At 39.2% G+C, this 16,057-nt stretch overlaps 1 long non-coding RNA gene across 1 annotated transcript in view; it reads left to right on the top strand.

Annotated features, from left to right (window-relative positions):
* Positions 1-3,120: 3,120 nt before the first annotated feature.
* The window catches only part of LOC138988985 (uncharacterized), a 151,709-nt gene continuing 138,772 nt past the window's right edge, over positions 3,121-16,057 (top strand). Inside the window, exons 1-2 of the long non-coding RNA XR_011465242.1 lie at positions 3,121-3,216; positions 8,198-8,267. This is a non-coding gene — a long non-coding RNA (uncharacterized lncRNA). The remainder of the gene's footprint in view (positions 3,217-8,197; positions 8,268-16,057) is intronic.

A 16,057-nucleotide genomic window follows, 5' to 3' on the forward strand; every position in this document is an offset into this window, starting at 1 on the left:
GGAATTTCCTGTGATGTGGTGAACAAGAAGCTCTAAATGCTGAACTGGACCCTTTCCTGTGCCCACTGATGGGGCATGATGGTATGAATGTCCAGGATGGAACACCAGGTAGTGCTTGTCCACAGGCAAAGGGTCTGGAGTATAAAGATGGGAGATGCTTCAAGCACAGCAGCTACTACCTTCAGATGGACTGTGCTTGCCTAGACAAGGGGCCTTTCAGGGTGACCGCCAAGATGCGTCTTCAAGCAGCAGAGCACCTTCTCCATGTTTCCAAGACTATGTAAACCCCTACGTGGTCCTAGGATCCCAAAGATGAGGGAAGAGGCCTCAACAAATTAAAGACAATTGGTGTTTGTGCTCATACTGCTAGGCATGGTCATAGCTAGCTTTGTTGGGATTTAGAATAGTGTTCCTGTATCTTTACTGTGTGTGTGTGTTTGTATTAAATGGGATCTTATTAAAATGCAGATTCTGACTTAGTAGGTCTGAGATAGGGCCTGAAATTCTGTGATTCTAATTATTAGTAGTTCCCAGCTGACACAAATGCCATTGGTTTATGTATCACCTTTGAGTAGCAAAGTATAGAAGAATAATCTTGGTCAGTTTTCCACACTGGACAACTTAGGAACAAACTTATATGTACATACATTCACACATATGTTCATGCACATATACTAACATGGTATATGCATATGTATCTATGTATTTTCAATAGAGCATACTGACCTTTAACCAAATGGCAAGCTGTGGAACCACCTGCTTCAGAACTAAACTCTCTGATGTGTGTGTATAGGATGCAGATCCCTGATTCCACCCCAGGCTTGATGCATCAGGATCTGGCAGAGCCTCCTGTTAATCATAACTACAAGTTGATAAACTTTGGCTAGACTTGTGGATTCTCAATCTGGTTATACCTTAAACTTATGTTCAGAGTTCTTCCAAGAATTCTTGTCTTTATTCCTAGAGACTCTGATTGAATTTTTCTAGGGTGGGGTCTGGGTTTTTGGTTTTTTTTTTTTTTTTTTTTTTTAAAGCTTTCCTGATGGTGGGACTATGTAGTCAAGATTGAGATCCACAGAGGTCAAAAGCTGTGCAGCTGGAGTCCGTCTTCACTGTGAGGCTTGGCAGGCGTACTTCCTAGCAGGGTGACCTGTAATAGCCATTTAACCTTTTAATCTCAGTTTCCTCATCCATAAATGGGGACTTGATAATGAGAACCTCACAGATGAGAGGGTGCAGGACAAATATTAGGTTATAGTGCCTTGCACATGGTAAACAGTAAGTAAAAGCCTTTATAATTCCATTTCTACTTGTATTCATGCATATGCATGAATTCTGTCTTTTATGAAGGATTTATCAAGAAACGTCACACTTCAGTCTGTGTCCAGTTTTTCACAAAACCAGGATTATGAAAATTTGAATTTGTTGTTAGTGTTCATGTATTTTATGGTAGAGTTAGTCACTGCTTTACTTCTTTTACATTTGTCAGTTGAAAGCAATTCATACTCACTATAAAAATGTTCGGAAAACTTAGGAAAAAGGAAAGTCCAATTCACCCATACTCCTTTTACCTGAGGTTAACTATTATTGTCTTTAATTTATTTCCTTCTCATATTTTTGAATATACATATAGAATAATGTGCATAAATAGCAAAGCTTGATATATGTGAATATTATAAAATTGGAATCATTACTATATATAATTTGTACCATGTGTTTTTATCATTAATATTTTGTCATAAATATTTACCTATGCTATTAAATATTCTTCAAAAATATGACTTTTAATTTCTACCTAATATTCTGTTACAGGACTGTACTATAATTTACTGAATCTTTTCCATATTGTGGGATTATAATTGAGTGATAAATATTTTTGTACATAAATCTTTTACTACATCTATCATTTACTTAGGATAGATTTCTGGAAGTGGTATTATTGATTCAAAAGTATGAACACTTTTATGGCTCTTAATGCATATTGCCAAACAGCTTTCCAAGTTAAATTTCCAATAGCAATATATAAAAATACTTGCTTTTCTCACTCCTACTAGTATTATACATTACCCTTAAAAATATTATTACCATGTGATAGGAATTTTAATTTGTATTTTAAAAAGTTGAGCACAGTTTCCATTTTTCAAATGCTTAGTATCTGTCAGTTCTTTGTTCTTTTATAAATTTTCTGCTCATATTCTTTCCCTTCTTTTTCTATTGACCTACTAGCATTGATCTTGTTGATTTGTAATTTTTTCACTTAGTATAGATGTTCATCCAGTTTTCACTAATTAATCATCTAACTTTTTTTACTTAGATTCTTTTTTTGTCACAGAAGTTAAAAAAATCATTGTATTCAAATATGCCAATACCTACTTTGTGATTTGACTAATTGTTTTATAGTGTAAATGGATTTTCTAAACCTCATATCTGTTAAACAGCTTCCTATGTTTTCTTGGGTATATTTTAAGAAGTATGTTACTCTTTTAGCTGTTACAAATGTTGTTTTGGCATATGATATAAGACATGACTCTGACTCTGAGCTGACTGGCAGAGAACCAAGCTCTGGATCTGGAGGTTTGCATGGATTTCATAGGATGGGCTGCAGACACTTTCTCCTTTATTTTTGAATTATTTGGCACGGAGCTAATGGAGAAGGGAGTGATTTTGTTTTAATCCTGATATGGGATTATTTATGACATTCTCTTCTTGCCCCACCTTGTTTGCTAGGAGCTTATATTAGAAAAGATTGTCAATTATATTTTTTAACTTTGGTCTATAAATATCTAGGGCTTCCCCGGTGGCTCAGCAGTAAAGAATCCACCTGCAATGAGGGAGATGCGGGAGACCCAGGTTCGATCCCTGGGTGGGGAGGATCCCCTGGAGGAGGGCATGACAACCCACTCTAGTATTCTTGCTTGGAGAATCCCATGGACAGTGGAGCCTGGCGGGCTGTAGTAGCATGGGGGTCTCAAAGAATCAGACACGACTGAAGCAACTGAGCACACTGGCATAAATATCTAATTTCACCATATTATGTTTGAAGAATGTGGCTTATATTTTGAAGACTTCTATGTATCTTGTCATGTAACAAAATAATTGTCTCACTTCTTTTGTTTTTAACATAGTTGAATGAAGCAGAGAGTTCGGTAGAGCTTGTTATGAAGAGCAGCAGCGGCCCTCCGGCCCCAACTTTCTATCATCTCTACCTTCTCAGAGGTCAGTTGTTCCAGCTCTTAGAAGTAAGTTCTAAGAGAATCTACTCAATGTCTTCACAAGACATACTTGTATTGCTGCTTCCCACAATGGAGGGGGAGGATTTATCCTTCTGATTTCTCCAGACACACAGATGTGCTCAGGGACCTCACCCCACATGGACACGAATATCACACTCTTTTCATTCCCTTCTGGTATATTTTCATATTTATGGGGCGACTTTGGTTTTGTTTCTATTCAGTACTTGTATTCTCAAGATCCATCAATACAATTCACAGCCAAGGAGCACTTGGATGGAGCTTATTGATTGTTGATGTTGCTGTATTTTGAACTGACTGGGCTGTTTTACTCTTGTTAAGTCTTTCTTTTTGGACTGGTCAGGTATGCTAGATAAAGCTCTTCTAATTTCCTGCTTGAAGGAGGTATAAAATCTTATTGCCGGAATTTTGGGAACTGCTCAAACAAGGAAAGATTAGTGGTGTTCAGACTGTCCTCAATCCCTTTACTTTGAGCATGGCTCAGTACACCCATTCTCACCTGTGTCTGATGCCTCCTTGTCCAGGACGTTCTGTTGTGCTCTGTCTAGAGCTTTAACTTCCAGTATTATGAATGGGTTGGGGAAGCTTGAGAGGAGGGCGGGGCAGTTGTCTGGCCACATGAAGTCATGGAGAGGACTTGGGGATCTCCTTACTTCTTAAACAGACTCACACAATCCTTCTTTCGTCTGACTCTCACTCCCATTTACAGAGATACCTGGTGCAGCCAGTTTTGGAGTCTTTTGGGTGTTCTTCAGGGTAAATTGGGTTTTTCATGGTTTTTCCCACTATCAGCTTAGTATTCTGCTTTCTTGGGTCTGCTAAGTCAATTACCATGGGTCATCTGCTTTCTAGCTTCCAGAATTAGGTGATGGTTGTCTTTTCTCTTGCTCTTTACTCTAATGGGCTATATCTTTATAAAATCCTTTAATTGTCATTTTGTGGAGAATCTTGGGGGTAGTATATGCAAATACAAGCACTCACTTAGCTTTCTTTACCTAAAAGCCCTTTTTTTCTTTATTAAACAAAACTTATGTGTTCATTTTAGAAAAATTAGAAAATACAAGGTAGACAAAATATATAAAAATCACTCAATCTCACTTTCTAGTCATACCCTTTGTTAATACCATTTTGATATATAGCTTTTAAGATACATTTTTGGAATATATTTATAAAGAAATGAGCTTATTATATGCAGACTTATGGTAACATCTTTCAAGATCATCTTAAGCTGGTACTAATATAAATTTACTTAATTCTTCATAATATTCTTTTCATATTTTCATAATATTCTTAATTGAAAAGACTAAGAAAGATTATCTAGATTATTTTGTAAATATGGTTACAATGCTGAATACAAATAATTGTGGAAAGGAAAGATATGTTAAAAATAATAGTCTCAAATACAGTTATATTTGAGCTTTTAGCTACCATATTATATTAGAGCTTAAGAAAGGAAGTATAGGACTGTGAAGTCTAACCTGGCAAATCCCTTGTTTTAGATAAAGGGATGTCAAGAAATTCCATTTTATTCTTGAATTTGATAATTAGTAATGTAATTTAAAAATTTTTGTTTAATTTTTGTAGTGAAGGCAAGCAAACACAACATGGAAAAAAAAAGAAACAGCCACGAAGCAAATACATTACAAGTTCAGTTCAGTTCCGTTCAGTCGCTCAGTTGTGTCCGACTCTTTGTGACCCCATGAACCACAGCACGCCAGGCCTCCCTATCCATCACCAACTCCTGGAGTCCACCCAAACCCACGTCCATTGTGTTGGTGATACCATCTCATCCTCTGTCGTCCCCTTCTCCTCCTGCCCTCAATCTTTCCCAGCATCAGGGTCTTTTTAAATGAATCAGCTCTTTGCATCAGGTGGCCAAAGTATTGGAGTTTCAGCTTCAACATCAGTCCTTCCAATGAACACCCAGGACTGATTTCCTTTAAGATGGACTGGTTGGATCTCCTTGCAGTCCAAGGGACTCTCAAGAGTCTTCTCCAACACCACAGTTCAAAAGCATCAATTCTTCGGCGCTCAGCTTTCTTTATAGTCCAACTCTCACATCCATACGTGACTACTGAAAAAACCATAGCTTTGACTAGATGGACCTTTGTTGGCAACATAACGTCTCTGCTTTTGAATATGCTGTCTAGGTTGGTCATAACTTTCCTTCCAAGGAGTAAGTGTCTTTTAATTTCATGGTGCAATGATTTTGGAGCCCCCAAAATAAAATCAGCCACTGTGTCCACTGTTTCCCCATCTATTTGCCATGAAATGATGGGACCAGATGCCATGATCTTCGTTTTCTGAATGTTGAGCTGTAAGCCAACTTTTTCACGCTCCTCTTTCACTCTCATCAAAAGGCTCTTTAGTTCTTCTTCACTTTCTGCCATAAGGATGGTGTCATCTGCATATCTGAGGTTATTGATATTTCTTCTGGCAGTCTTGATTCCAGCTTGTGCTTCTTCCAGCCCAGCGTTTCTCATGATGTACTCTGCATAGAAGTTAAATAAGCAGGGTGACAATATACAGTCTTGACGTACTCCTTTTCCTATTTGGAACCAGTCTGTTGTTCCATGTCCAGTTCTAACTATTGCTTCCTGACCTGCATATAGGTTTCTCAAGAGGCAGATCAGGTGGTCTGGTATTACATTACAAGGGAGAAACACAAAGACTCATGCAAAGTTTTCTTTTACCTTTTGTAATTTCCTTTCAGTCTCTTGCAAGTTAGTTAAATTGATTGGATCACACTGCCAACTACAGTAAAAGCCAATTTTCTTATTCTAAATGTATTTCATGTAGGAATGACTCCAGTCAATTGTTTCTTTAAAAAATGCCATTTCTCCAAATATCTCTGTAAAAATGTGGATGGCTAGCAGCCAGTGGTCATGTATGGATGTGAGAGTTGGACTGTGAAGAAAGCTGAGCGCCGAAGAATTGATGCTTTTGAACTGTGGTGTTGAAGAAGACTCTTGAGAGTCCCTTGGACTGCAAGGAGATCCAGCCATTCCATTCTGAAGATCAGCCCTGGGATTTCTTTGGAAGGAATGATGCTAAAGCTGAAACTCCAGTACTTTGGCCACCTCATGTGAAGAGTTGACTCATTGGAAAAGGCTCTGATGCTGGGAAGGATTGGGGGCAGGAGGAAAAGGGGACGACAGAGGATGAGATGGCTGGATGGCATCACTGACTCGATGGATGTGAGTGAGTGAACTCTGGGAATTGGTGATGGACAGGGTAGCCTGGCATGCTGCGATTCATGGGGTCGCAAAGAGTTGGACACGACTGAGTGACTGAACTGAACTGAACTGAGCAGCTCAAAGATATTCATAAAGAATGGAACAATAGATTAGAATATACACCTTTTTCATTGTGGGTCAACTGAATTATATTCTGTATTTAAAAGTGGACACCAATTATTGTGCATTTGTTTACAAGGCATTAAAATGTATATATATATATATATATACATACACACACACATATATATATATATTCATATATATGTGTGTCTATGTATGGGCTTCCCAGGTGATGCAGTGGTAAAGAATCCAGCTGCCAGTACAGGAAACACGGGTTCAATCTCTGGGTCGAGAAGATCCGCTGGATAAAGAAATGGCAATCCACTCCAGTATTCTTGCCTGGGAAATCCCATGGACAGAGAAGTCTTGTGGGCTACAGGCCCACAAGGGAGTCATGAAGTCATGAAGAGTTAGACACAACTTGAGTGACTAACAGTGACAACAACAACGTTTTCTATGTCAATGTGTATATATATATATATATATATATGTATGTATGTATACTGTTTAGTCCCTCAGTATACATATATATATATATATGTATGTATATATGTATATATATACACACTCATTTACATACACATATGCATATGTATAAACATATATCATCTCTAATCTTTCCAATGATAAGTGCAGAGCATGCATTATCCAGTTTATTTACTACTAAGGAAAGGGAAGGCTTGCAGAGGTTAAGTAATTTGTCTATGTTTATTTAGCCCATATGCAACAGATAATAGACTCAAACCCAGGTCTTATATTCTGTGCTCCTCTACAAAGTGGTACCTTGGATTAAAGATCCATAAATTTTCCCCCAATTGAAGTATTAAACTATGCCCCCGTGTAATTCTCCCTCCAGGTGCTAATATTTGGGAAATTGTCAAGTTCTTCCAAGTAAGTATCCCAATGATTGAAAAAGTTTTAGCGGGTGCTGTCTTGAGAGATGCTAAATACATCTTTCTGGCAGCCTTTAACATACTGATTGTGTTTTGAATTGTTGGAGGGGCGTGTCATGTACCCAGTTTTACAAACTTAACTGTGCAACCCTTTTTGTTTCTGATACACCTGAAATCGACTCTCTTGGAAGCCTTATTTGGGACATTATATTTCAGTGACCACCATACATTGCACTGCAGGATCTAATGTACTGAGTTTTGTAACTTCTTTCCTCCTTATGAAGGACAGACAAGAAAGGTGGGAAGGAAGGAGAAAAAGAAGAGAGAAGCAAGGGAGCTTTAATCATAGGCAGTGTCCTCTTTGCAGTCATTAGGTTATGTCATTCAAAGAGATTTTCTGTGGTATTGAAAATTACGACAGACAAATAATAAAAGCTTTCATGAGTGAGAGAGTATGTTTCATCTGTCTTTACATCCATGGTGCCTAACACAACCTGTCACCGAGTTGATTGTTCAATAAATTGATGATCCAGGGAATGAATGAGTGAACAGAAGTGAAAAGTCTGAGGTCTGGAAGTCCTGGGTGAGCTTGGGTGTCCCCCTTGATCTCTTTGCTCTGCCTGGGTGAAATGGAGATGGATCCTTTGTTGCAGGGTGTTATAAGGATAGCATAGATGGTGAAGTCCTTACAGCAGCATCTAGAACAGAGTATCAGCCTGCTACACTTCTCAGTGACCATTCTGTTCTCTTTCAGGTGAAGATTTTATGCTTCATACAATACTGGCATTTTGTTTCGGAATTCCTCTTTCTTAGAGACATTAAAGGTGAGGAAAACAGATATCTAAAGATTTTTGTATTCTTAATATTCAGTCATCTTCTGAATATCTCAAGGATGTTTTCCTTCAAATAAGTGGTCTCCATCCCATCCTGTTATAAACTTTTTTTTTTTTTGCACAAGATAATGGGTTGTCTAGACTTAATCCTGAGTGTTGATTGAGGCTGCAGAATGTTCACCTTTCTCGTCATATAAATATGGAAGTTGTTTTTAATAACTGTCACTCAGATGGTAATCAGCAAAGAAACTCTGTGTGATGTTCAGCTAGGAAAGAGGAAAATTAACATATAAAAAAATCATGGATTTATCTCTGGGCTTTCTAATTTGTTCCATTGATCTATATTTCTGTCTTTGTGCCAGTACCATACTGTCTTGATAACTATGGCTTTGTAGTAGAGCCTGAAGTCAGGTAGGTTGATTCCTCCAGTTCCATTCTTCTTTCTCAAGATCACTTTGGCTATTCGAGGTTTTTTGTATTTCCATACAAATTGTGAAATTATTTGTTCTAGTTCTGTGAAGAATACTGTTGGTAGCTTGATAGGGATTGCGTTGAATCTATAAATTGCTTTGGGTAGTATACTCATTTTCACTATATTGATTCTTCCAATCCATGAACATGGTATATTTCTCCATCTATTAGTGTCCTCTTTGATTTCTTTCACCAGTGTTTTATAGTTTTCTATATATAGGTCTTTAGTTTCTTTAGGTAGATATATTCCTAAGTATTTTATTCTTTCCGTTGCAATGGTGAATGGAATTGTTTCCTTAATTTCTCTTTCAGTTTTCTCATTATTAGTGTATAGGAATGCAAGGGAATTCTGTGTGTTGATTTTATATCCTGCCACTTTACTATAGTCATTGATTAGTTCTAGTAATTGACAAAGGAGGCAAGAATATACAATGGATTAAAGACAATCTCTTTAACAAGTGGTGCTGGGAAATCTGGTCAACCACTTGTAAAAGAATGAAACTAGAACACTTTCTAACACCATACACAAAAATAAACTCAAAATGGATTAAAGATCTAAACGTAAGACCAGAAACTATAAAACTCCTAGAGGAGAACATAGGCAAAACACTCTCTGACATACATCACAGCAGGATCCTCTATGACCCACCTCCCAGAATATTGGAAATAAAAGCAAAAATAAACAAATGGGACCTAATTAACCTTAAAAGCTTCTGCACATCAAATGAAACTATTAGCAAGGTGAAAAGACAGCCTTCAGAATGGGAGAAAATAATAGCAAATGAAGCAACTGACAAACAACTAATCTCAAAAATATACAAGCAACTCCTACAGCTCAACTCCAGAAAAATACATGACCCAATCAAAAAATGGGCCAAAGAACCAAATAGACATTTCTCCAAAGAAGACATACAGAAGGCTAACAAACACATGAAAAGATGCTCAACATCACTCATTATCAGAGAAATGCAAATCAAAACCACTATGAGGTACCATTTCACACCAGTCAGAATGGCTGCGATCCAAAAGTCTACAAATAATAAATGCTGGAGAGGGTGTGGAGAAAAGGGAACCCTCTTACACTGTTGGTGCGAATGCAAACTAGTACAGCCACTATGGAGAACAGTGTGGAGATTCCTTAAAAAACTGGAAATAGAACTGCCTTATGATCCAGCAATCCCACTGCTGGGCATACACACTGAGGAAACCAGAAGGGAAAGAGACACGTGTACCCCAATGTTCATCACAGCACTGTTTATAATAGCCAGGACATGGAAGCAACCTAGATGCCCATCAGCAGATGAATGGATAAGAAAGCTGTGGTACATATACACAATGGAGTATTACTCAGCCATTAAAAAGAATACATTTGAATCAGTTCTAATGAGGTGGATGAAACTGGAGCCTATTATACAGAATGAAGTAAGCCAGAAGGAAAAACACCAATACAGTATACTAACACATATATATGGAATTTAGAAAGATGGTAACAATAACCCTGTGTACGAGACAGCAAAAGAGACACTGATGTATAGAACAGTCTTATGGACTCTATGGGAGAGGGAGAGGCTGGGAAGATTTGGGAGAATGGCATTGAAACATGCAAAATATCATGTATGAAACGAGTCGCCAGTCCAGGTTCGATGCACAATACTGGATGCTTGGGGCTAGTGCACTGGGACGACCCAGAGGGATGGTATGGGGAGGGAGGAGGGTTCAGGATGGGGAACACATGTATACCTGTGGCGGATTCATTTTGATGTTTGGCAAAACTAATACAATTATGTAAAGTTTGAAAATAAAATAAAATTTAAAAAAAAAGAAAAAAAAATCATGGGCCCTTCATTACATGGGGCACCAAAGGAACCCCTTGGGAAGAGACAGGCATGAAACAGTAGGAGGTGGGACAAGGTTCATGTTACTAGCTCATAACTATCGTGATTTATTTCTGAAAATTAACATAATCTATGCAGATACTGCATCTAACATTTTCATTCCACCATGTTTTTCTTTCTTTTCTCATCTGCCTCTGTTCTCAGCCATGATCAAGTTATGAACGATTGAAACTTAGCTGACTTTACCTTCTGCCATTTACTTAACATTCTGAAAGAAAACAGAGAAGTGGTCAAGAAAACCCCTAGTAATTCTGCAATGATTTTTTTCCTTTTTCCTCCTCATCTGTGGAATAATTCTGTGCACCTTGCATTTGTGTGTGTGATGTATGTGATGACACACACAAAGGGAAAATGCCTTTCAGAAAAGACCAGAGACAGAGTGTCTGATTTCCCAACCTGATAAGGCTTACCAGTAGAAAGAGGAGAAAGAGAGTTAATGTTAGGGGCTGAATGTAAACACTTTTTGTTGCCTCTGTGGCCTTGCAGTCTGAAATACTGCACTATTGGATTTCTCAAATTTCTGTGTACTTCTTAGCTAGATTTTTGAGCTGATGGTTTGCTGATGTCTCTCTTACCAGCAACAGCAAAACCATCTCTATGTATATGCTTCTTTCATCTGTGTGGATGGATTGCTTTCTTCCAAAAGGCTTTAGCTCCTGCAGGTGGCTGTGCTCTTGAGTCACTGTTTTCATTCTTTTTCACAGGAGAGTTAGGGTAGGGTCCTTGTCTGAGAACAAGTCTGTTCTTTAAGCCCTGATGAGCTACACAGCACATAAGTTTAATGCATTTAGGGATATCTACATGTGTTTGGTGCTTAGCTAATTAACTGCGTTTGGATGAAGGCTGGACTCTCTTCCTTCTCTTATCTATGTTTCTATCAAATAGCTTCCCCTTTTTAATTACTCTGTCTCTTGTTTCTGCCCAGAGATCTTCCTTTCTTTCAATACTGCTTACTGACCCACCTCCGTCATGGACAAGCTTTGGAAGTCACCAGTTTGGTGCTAGGGAATGTGAGGGGCTTGGCAGATCTAGGCTCCTCTTTAAGGATGAGTATGATGGAAAGACTCCTGGGCTGGGAGTCAGAGACCTGATTCTTTCACTTGCTGGCTCTGACCACTGAGCAAGCCTTAGAGCTAAAACTTCTTTTTATAATCTGTAAAGTGGGGTAGCAATATATGGGTACATGGTTTCACGAGTTTCAAATTAATAATAATAATAATGGCTATAAAGAACTTCCCACTGGAGAAAGCCCTGGGCTTCTATAGCTATTGTAGCTTAAAAGGAAATATGTCCCTTCTCAGGTTCTTTTTCCACATCGCACCAATCCTCCTCTTTCCTCTGCCTGTAAAGTCCTTTCTACCATCAGGGCCCCTGTTGGTTCTATCTACTTTATAACGCTTTCCCCTGGTGCTTTGACCAGTTGGTCTCTAAGTGTTCAAATTGCCTGTAAGCTTTACTGGCAGAAGAATTTTTTTTTTTATCACTTGAACAAATATAGCTTTGTGTTTGGTTTTTCTCTGCTTGTAACACAATAAATTGATCCGACTTCTGACCAGTCCCAGCAGTGTCATATTCAAAAAATATTCAATACATAAATCTGACATCTAAAATAAACACCCATTAAATCTTAAAAAAAAATTTTTTTTGATGTGAGCTATTTTTTAAGAAGTCTTTATTGAATTTGTTACAATATTGCTTCTCTTTTATGCTTTTTTTTTTTTTTTTTTTTACCTCAAGGCATGTGGAATCTTAGTTCCCTGACCAGGGGTTGAATGCACACCTCCTGTGCTGGAAAGTGAAGTCCTCATCACTGTATCACCAGGGAAGTCCTCATTAAATCTTAACTGTAACTTTTCTACAAACAACAAAGGACGTGACATTGCATGACGCTCATCACAGCATCGCAGTTACTCTGCTCCCTTTTCCAGACTCTGTGCCGCATGCTGACTCCTGTTCCATCAGTTCCTTTCTTCTATCCTTCAGGGTATTTTTCTCCTTCAGTGAGTAGCTCTCTAATGTTTCTAACATATATTAAATTTGGCATTCTGGCCATTGAGAAAGAAGAGAATCGGTTCGAATTCTTCACAGTGACTTCTTAGTACAAAAGTATACTAAGCATGCAGTAGGTATGCCTTCAGTGATTGTGGTATTGAATCTGTCCCATAATAAGCATGTGGCTTTTGTGATAAAGTCAGATTGGTGGTGGGTGCCACAGCGTTTGGATCTTACAGTGACTTCCAGGGCTGGGAATGGCCGTGTTAGAGGCTGGAGAAATATAAGAAACAAGAGTCTTCCTTCCATGACCATCTCTGTGTTTGCAACCTGTCAGCTGGTCAAGGCCTATTGCCCACTGTGGAGTCAGTGGCTGGGGGTGTAGGAATCGGGTCCAGCAGCCTTGATCTGCTGTCTCTTCCTCCTCCTCCTTGGCCAGTCTCCACTGCAGCTCACCCAGTTGGCCAAGTGATCAGGGCTCACACAGTCACTTTTTCTGGGGAGAGGAGCCTCCTGAGCACATCTCCTACAAAATGGATGTTACTGCCCAGCCAGCTATTGGAGCACCTTACATTTGTAAAGAATTCCCACTTTGCAAGCCAACTTCACATATGTTGGTATGATTTAATACTCCACATTACCATGGAAAGCAGACATTTAGGGCTCTGAAATCCCTCTTTCCTAGATGAGAGAAGGGAAACAGGTATACAAGGTTTCCTCTGTCTTTTACCAGCCACAGGCTGCCTTTCTGCAGCCCTCTCCAGTATATTCCTGTTCCAGTTCTTTAGTTTACCTAGCGCTTAACTTTTTTTTCCTCTTTACTAGTTTAATTGATGCCATGGCTCATGTCTTCTACCCTTTAGGATTTGTCAGCATGGGTCTGTCTTACCTGTATATTTTCTGGGCAAAATCCTATCAGTCTAATCTCAGGGAAGGGAATTCAGAAGAATTCTGAATTTATTATGTAAAATGCTTCCTCTCAATGGTGTTGACAACCGCATACCTATTAGAAGCCAGGCTTGGGAGCACAGATGGTAGCCAAAGAAATGAAGATCACTTGAAAAGAGTCTCTTCTTTGACATGTGACAAGACGAAAGGCACACCTGGAGTTTTATGGGGGAAGGAAATGAAAGGGAAATGATTTCAGGAAAGATGCAGCTTTAACTAGCTCCTCCCAATCCGTGTGGGTTAACTCTTACATGCAAGTCCTGCACTGTCTGCCTGTGGTTTTATGAACATCATCTGGTTAAGAGACTCAAACCTGCCCTTTAATAAGTTAAGCAAACTTGTCACTGGGTTCCAGCTGTATTTTACTGTTTTCAGTCTTTGGATCTGTGTTTCTAGATTTGAATCATGAAAAATGGATGGTTCCTTAAGTCATAGGTCATAAGCTGGTAGGCTTTGGGCTTCATTTAACCTGCAGATGTGTTTTATTTAGCTTATTCAGAATTTTTAAAAAAGAGGGGAAAGAAAGGAGTTAGTTTCCAACATTTGCAGATTGCGACATTTCGGGTAAAATTGTATTTTTAGCCTCTTTAGAAAATTACTTTCTCTGGGGCCTTTGGGATCGAATAATTATTACACATCAGTGTTTGGTTAGAGCCAATGAGGGCCCTGTGGGCAGTCATCTGTCTCGGTCCTGCTGGGCTGCCTCTCTCATATATGGAACTTACCGAGCCCCTGGACATTTTGAGTTTCCCACCCCTCCCCTAAAAGTCACTCTGCCTCAAAACTCTTTAAGTTTGGCATCAGGCAACATAGAGACATAATTTGAAGCTGAGGGACAGAGGGGAGGAAGAAGAAGAAGGTTGCCCAGGGAATCTCTTTAGGTTTCTCTTTTCTTTTTCCATTCCTCCTCTCCTCTCTCATAGGTAACTTAATTCAGACCAGAATATTACAGTGCACGTTGGAAGCAAGCCAGGTTTGTCCCAGGAATGATAGGCTGTGACAGTGGTTCTCAATGCTGGTTGCACACTAAATTCTATACAGACATTTAGAACATGCTGGAGTCTGGTCTTCACTCTGGACCAATCAAATTAGTTTCTGAGAGTGGGACCTGGACATCAGTAATTTTGAAAGCTCCCTAAGTCCATTGGTAGTTGAAAACTCTTGGGTTAGGCCTTAGAGGAAGTTTGTAGAGTCTTTGAGGTCTTTGAACTTAACAATGCTCTTTACCATTTTGCTAGGCAGACGCAGAGATGCTTCTCAGATTATGAACATTGTAAGTATCTGTGTGCATCCATGCGTTCTCCTCACTACTTCCCAGAGTTCCCTGGGAAGATCGAGGGCGGGTTTCTTCTCCATCAATATAAGGGGGACAGTCCAACGTCTAGTCTCCTGCCACAGTGAAACTGGTATGTGTAGCAGCAAATGTCATTTGTTTTCACTATCCAGTGGCCAACTACTCCAAGTTCATGACACTTTTTCAAAGCACTAAGGATTCTTTAACTCACACACAAACTGCCAGTAGAATAATAACAAGAATATGTTATCTTCTTCACTCAATAAAGTATTAGAGCAAAACAAAACATTCTTTTTTAGCTTCAAAACAGATATTAGCAATACAGACTGGAAAATTTTACAGTTATTTATAGGGAAGTAGGATTAGCAGACAGGGCTTGTCTTTCTGGCACCAATTCTAGCTGGTTTTCAAATGCTACTTTTCCCTCCGTGGGTCAGAGCCACATGTGTGAGTAATTCTCAATAAGATGAATAACTGATATGTAGCTAATGGGTACCTCCTGCAAGGGTGGATGGTTTACCTCAGACGTTCCTAATCCTGGCTGATCCTTCTATTTCCTCAGACACTTAAGAAAAAGATAGATATTCTGGGCCCCACCTCATACTGCACCAAACTTTCTGAGAGCGTGAGGCCCGGGCATCTGTGTTTTTAAAAACAACCACCCCTGTTCATCCCTAGTATGTCTCCTCATATATTACTGGCAGAATTGTAAATGGAAGACCTTTGTTTGAAAAGCCCACTTGATTCTATCAGTCAAGATGTAAAAACACTTCCCTTTGAGCTAGCAATTCTACTTCATTCTGTGGCTGTATTTGCACAAGTATCAAATATATATCAGAGAAGGCAGTGGCACCCCACTCCAGTACTCTTGCCTGGAAAATCCCATGGATGGAGGAGCCTGGTGGGCTACAGTCCATGGGGTCGCACAGAGTCGGACACAACTGAGCGACTTCACTTTCAATTTTCACTTTCATGCATTGGAGAAGGAAATGGCAACCCACTCCAGTGTTCTTGCCTGGAGAATCCCAGGGACTGGGGAGCCTGGTGGGCTGCCATCTATGGGGTTGCACAGAGTTGGACAGGACTGAAGCGACTTAGCAGCAGCAGCAGTAGCAAATATATATGCAAATCTGTGATAGCAGAAAGCTGGAAACAACCTAAATATTTGTTAAAGTGGAGAT

Source organism: Bos mutus, chromosome 8 (assembly GCF_027580195.1).
Source record: "Bos mutus isolate GX-2022 chromosome 8, NWIPB_WYAK_1.1, whole genome shotgun sequence".
Classification (NCBI taxonomy): Eukaryota; Metazoa; Chordata; class Mammalia; order Artiodactyla; family Bovidae; genus Bos; species Bos mutus.